The sequence below is a fragment of the Galeopterus variegatus genome, unplaced genomic scaffold (assembly GCF_000696425.1).
Source record: "Galeopterus variegatus unplaced genomic scaffold, G_variegatus-3.0.2 Scaffold1946, whole genome shotgun sequence".
Taxonomy (NCBI): domain Eukaryota; kingdom Metazoa; phylum Chordata; class Mammalia; order Dermoptera; family Cynocephalidae; genus Galeopterus; species Galeopterus variegatus.
In genome coordinates, this window is record NW_007728057.1 from 158,866 (window position 1) to 164,404 (window position 5,539).

A 5,539-nucleotide genomic window follows, 5' to 3' on the forward strand; every position below is an offset into this window, starting at 1 on the left:
GCCAGCGGCCAAGCAGGAGGCAATCCCTGGGGTTCTGTCTGGGTCCCGGAACCGTACCTCGCACGCGCAAGCCCTGCTCCACAGGCTTCTCCAGGAAAGCTAGGGAAGGAAGAGGTGCGGTCTCGGTGCCCGCGTCGCAGAGCGCCACGTCCCTCCTGGCTCAACCTCCACTAAACTCCTTCGCGTCGGGGCCCGGCATTGCCCGCCTCTTGGTTCGCCAGCACGGCCTCGTCCCCGCCCCGCCAATCGGGGTCCTCCGCGATCTCGACCCAAACCAATTAGCGGCTTCCGGGGGCGGGGGCTGTCGCCATGGCAGCGGGGAGGCGGGCGCGCGCTGGGAGCGGAGGGACCCAGCAAAGCCGTGGGCCAGGGGCTGGAGAAACAGGTCTGTGCGCTACAGGCATTCTGCAGGCGGAGCCTCGCGCGCCTAGACCCGGCGAGGGAAGGCCGGTGGCCTCGAGGTGGGTGCGCATCAGTACAGCGGGAGGCTAGGGCGGGTCCTGGGATAAGGGCAAGGACGATGGCAGGGGCCGCACAGTGGGCAGGTACGGGTGGGGAGGAGGATCCCGGCTCGAGCCTGAGGCTAGGGGTCCCTCCTCCGCTCTACTAGCTGCCGGGTACCCAGGCTTTCTTCGGGGGCGATGAGGAAGGCGGACACTTGGCGGGGAGTAGGCGGGGGTAGCTGCAGGACCTAGACGCGGGCGGTGTCCAGCTCGGTCTTGGCGGGTCGGTGGGCAAGGGAGGGCCCACTGCTGAGGAGGGTACACCCACCAATTCTGGGTTGATGCTCACCTCTCCCAGCACCGCGGAGCAAAGCTAGGCCTGTGAATCCTGCCCTTCTGCCAGTTCTGTTAAGCCAGCGACGTCTGACACTTAGGAGAAAGTTCGTGCTAGTCGCGGTATCGTTTTCCCTTAATTGACAAATTAGGTACGAGATGAGCCCTTTCGGTTTTAGGGGGTGAGAAAGATAGTACTTCCTTGTTGCACCTGCTAAGTGGTAACTCTGAGCAAATGTGGTTATTGTGGTTGGTGCTGGCAACGGTCTTAGATGACAATTATTTTACAATATCATGGGGTGGGGAGAGAATTAATCTTTATTATGACTTTTAGGGGAAAGAAGCTCTTAATTCTCAGTGTTCACCAAACTCCTAAATTGGATAATATATATTTTACACAATGAATAAGTGCTACCATTTATACTTTTTATTAAGGTTGTTAAATTCGTGGATTTAACACTAATGGATGGTTAACATCATGGATGAACATTAAACAATATATTGCCTTGGTTAAAAAGTGGGGGAGGGGATTAAGTGCAAATGTTTATGATAGTCAATATTTGAAGGAGATTGTGGACTTTCCCTATAGGAAAGTTTAAAGAATTGATGAAATAGTTGCATTAAGGAATTAGCTAAAAGTGGTATGACTAGATTTGAATCAGATAACCTATAGAATCTTTTACTATCTATTAGTTGTTTATTCGTGGTTTTTTTTTTTTTTTTTTTTTTTGGCAGTTGCTGGGTACAGGGATCGAATATTTGTTTCTTAAGGCCTTTTCTGCTGGATTTTGTTAAATAATTGGATTCCGGTAATATCCAGTTTCTTGCATCTTGTTCCTTATAGAAATTGCCTCGGGATTTATCCTGATTTAAGGTGAATGTGAGTTATAGTTTTATAAAACTTGAACAAGTTCAACAAATGTTGAGCAAACAAATGTTTCAACGAATGTTCCTCAGTTAATAGCATCAAAATTAAAGCCGTGCAAGTTTAGATTAGGAACAAAGGGCTGGCTGGTTAGCTCTGTTGGTTGAAGTGCAGCCTTATAACACCAAGATCTGTGGGTTCAGATCCCTATACTGGCCAGCTGCCAAAAAAAGAGAAAAAAACCCTCACAATATGGTGAAAAGTACACTTAACTAGAATTTCATGGCCAGATTCTAATCCAGACTCTGCCAAATGATCTTGGCAAAATCAGCTAACTTCCTTGTGATTTTATAAACTTTTGTAGAAGTAGGGGCTGAACTAGATCACCTCTGAGATCATTTCTGGTTTCAGAATTCTCTAATTCCAAAATTCTAAAGCAACCTAATGGAAATAGAGCAGTTGCATGCTTTTATTTTTGGCAGAGCTTTTTGACATATTGTATTTTAGTTATCTGAACTACAGTATGTGTAAACAATGAAGGTAATGTACTGTAATTTTAATAAGTATGTTTATGGATTGATACAGATGAGAAAGTGTCTGTTTTTCATAAGCCTATTGTCAAGGATACTGCAAACCATTGTTAGGATTGGAAAAAAAGAATATATATAATGGTTTCCTTGATTGGCATCCTTTTCTAAAGATATGCACATCAGAAACACTAAATCTGGGGAAAAAAAAAAAGAAACACTAAATCTGTACTGATGTCTTGATTATGGAAGTGTTGGAGTCCAGCTCAGCTGGTCATACACCTGATTTTTTTTTTTTTTATTCTTCTTTGGTGGCTGGCTGGTGTGGGGATCCAAACCATTGACCTTGGTGTTACCAGTGTCGGGCTCTCCCAAGTGAGCTAAGCAGCCAGCCCTTATATTTTATTTTGAACCTCACTTTCTGATTGACTCTCATATTTGAAGGGGAAAATGGAGGTGAGCACTGTGTTACCTGTTGCCCTTGTCACTGCTGCCACTGAGAAACTGAGAAGCCATTTATTTTTCTTCACCCACCCCTTTTCACTGTCAGAATTATGACACTGACAGTAAGAAGTAACTCAGGTTTTTGGCTCAGGGCAGTGCCTTGGAAAAAGAAACCTGGATATTCTGCTGCAGTTCTGTTTTAATGACTGGGAGGAAGAGATTATGTTCCTTTCTTGTTGGATGTATTCCTTTCATTGACCTGTAGCTACATCAGGGCTTTGGCTATGGCAGTGCTCAGAGGAGCACTCTAATGTGGCCATTCAAAAATGACTTTTTAAAAAAAATTTATTACTCAAAAATGACTTTTAAAAGTTGTGTGTCATACTGGTCTCGCATTTTATGATCCATAACTTTGGGTGTTTACAGAACGGATTTTCATATATATACTTATATTTCATTTTCAAGACAAGAGGGGCATTAATATTTATTGAGCATTTAATATTGTCATGCACTATGCTAGTTACTTTGTATTCATTCTTATTTTCATCCCATCAACAGACCTATGAAGAAGTATTTGTTCAATTTTATAGGTATGAAAATCAAAACTCAGAGAGGCAAGTAGCTTGCGGATAAATGGAGAAATTAGGATTCAGTCTGAGGTTTGGCTGTTTATTTTTTCCCATGTTGTGTTATAAAAGTCATATACCTTTCCAAAATAGAACATGCAGTGATCACTCTTCTGCATTGATGATTTTATGTTAAATATACCATAAAAAAAGAAATATGTGTGTTTTTATTTATTTATTTATTTTATTTATTTAAAAAAATTTTTTTTTGTCCTTTTTGAGACCGGCCGCACCGCGCTCAGCCAGTGAGTGCACCGGCGGCCGTCCCTATATAGGATCCGAACCCGCGGCGGGAGCGCTACTGCGCTCCCAGCGCCGCACTCTCCCGAGTGCGCTGCGGGCTTGGCCCAGAAATATGTGTGTTTTTAAAATTTGAAAATATTTGCTTATGTTCTTTACCAGACTACTTTGAAATAATTTATTATGTTCACCAATGAGTTTGAACACGAGCTAATTGCCTTGCATCTTTACAGTTAGGTAGTGGGGTTTTAAAAAAGAATTTGAGATGTTTCATCTTATTCCTGATCATTATGACAGACTGGGACCAAGGTTAATTTTTTTTTTAAGTGGTGGTAAGAATAAAGAAAGATTCTAGTTAAAGATTTAATAGGAAAAATTATGGTATATCTTGAAATCTCACTGCTGACAAAAATAAAATTTTAATCTGAATTCTTCTTATTTAGGTGGGGAGCAATATGGTAAAACTTGGGCATAATAAATTAATGTTTTTGTTTATTTTGGTCTTTGATTCTGTTTATTTTGGATATCTCTCTCCCTTATCTACTGGAATATGATATAATTTAGTCTCCTTCCACATCATAAAAATTTGATACTTTTTCTTTTAGTACTATGACAAATGCATACACTTTCATGTGCCATTACCACTATAATAAAGCTAACGTTGTTTATATTTAATGTATCTTTTAATTTCATTTTTTTACGTTTAGAACCTGATAAGAGTAAGGTTTTAGTAAAAAATCACCGGGCCAGGAGCCAAGACCCACCTCTTCACTAATTTGATATTGTGCAAGCCATCTTACCTCTCTGGATCTCAGCTGCTTCATCTGTAAAAAGGAGAGAAAAATTCTTTACCTGTCTGAAGGTAAGTGCTCAGTTAAGACTTGCATTTGGTTGCAAAAAAAAAAAAAAAAAAAAAGAACAAAAACTAATTCCACAACCACCATTAACAAAGCACAAAAAAGGAAACAACAAAAACAGACTTCATAGTGTTTTAAACACACAATATTTATTTTCTCATATAAAATAATTCTTGAATTAGGCAGTCTAGTACAGGTATAGTGGCTTCATAAAATCATTAGAGACCTAAGTTTTTTCCAATTCTTTGATTTGCCGAGCTAAAGGTGTGGCCTTTGTTCTCATAGTCCAAGATAGCTGCTAGAGCTCTAACCATCACAGCCAAGTTCCATGCAGCAAGTAAAGGCAAAGATGCATCCTTTCCCTTTAAGGAGACTTCCTGAACCAAAGCTCAGGCTATAAGGAAGCAGGGAAATGTAGCTGGATACATGTTTACCCTCAAAATCAGGCTTTTGTTACTGAGGAGGAAAAAAAAAGATTTGGATATTGGCAGGCAAATAAAAGTGTCTGCCACAGTATGGATCATTATATCTTTCATCTCTGAGATCTGTAAGCCAATGATAATCACTTGTAGAAACTTCAGTAACTTGCCATGGCAGAGTTTTAAGCCTGACCATTGCCTACAGAAGGAAATAACCTTCATCTAATAAATTGTGTTTCTGTCTTTACTTTTATTCCATGATTCATTATAGAAGCCTTTCTATGTTCTTTTTTTGGCAGCTGTCCAGTATGGAGCTCTGAATCCTTGACCTTGATGTTATCAGCACCACCCTCTAACTAAGTGGGCTAACTGGCTAGCGCAGTACAAATTATTTGTATTTTTACAAGTTTTTGCATTTTTCTTGATCATATAAGCACAAAGTATGGTAATTATTTTGTACTAGTGTTACAATTTATTTTTTTCCAATCTGGAACCACCAACTCCAAGTAAACAAAGTAATCAGGACTATACAAAGTCTAATTTTGTTTTTAAGAGATGTTTAACATTCTAAGTCACCTGATTGAAAATGTCTAATTGCTGAATACCATTTTAATGCCTTTTAAATTTTTTTAACTAATACAAAAAGGATCACCGGATTGCAACCCTCAGTGTTGCCCCCGTACCGGACCGGGGACCGGCAACGGGATCGCAACGGGATCACAACGGGATCGCAACCCTCGGCGCTGCTCCCGCGCCTCGCTCAGCCAGTGAGCGGAACCGGTCTG

The 5,539-nt window shown here is 41.0% G+C and overlaps 1 protein-coding gene across 1 annotated transcript in view; it reads left to right on the forward strand.

The window, feature by feature from the left end:
* The first annotated feature begins 1,590 nt into the window (after positions 1 to 1,590).
* LOC103596140 (nucleobindin-2-like) overlaps positions 1,591 to 5,539 on the forward strand; it is a 25,870-nt gene continuing 21,921 nt past the window's right edge. Inside the window, exons 1-2 of the mRNA XM_008579712.1 lie at positions 1,591 to 1,650; positions 4,186 to 4,340. The gene's annotated coding sequence lies outside the window, so the exon portion shown is untranslated. The remainder of the gene's footprint in view (positions 1,651 to 4,185; positions 4,341 to 5,539) is intronic.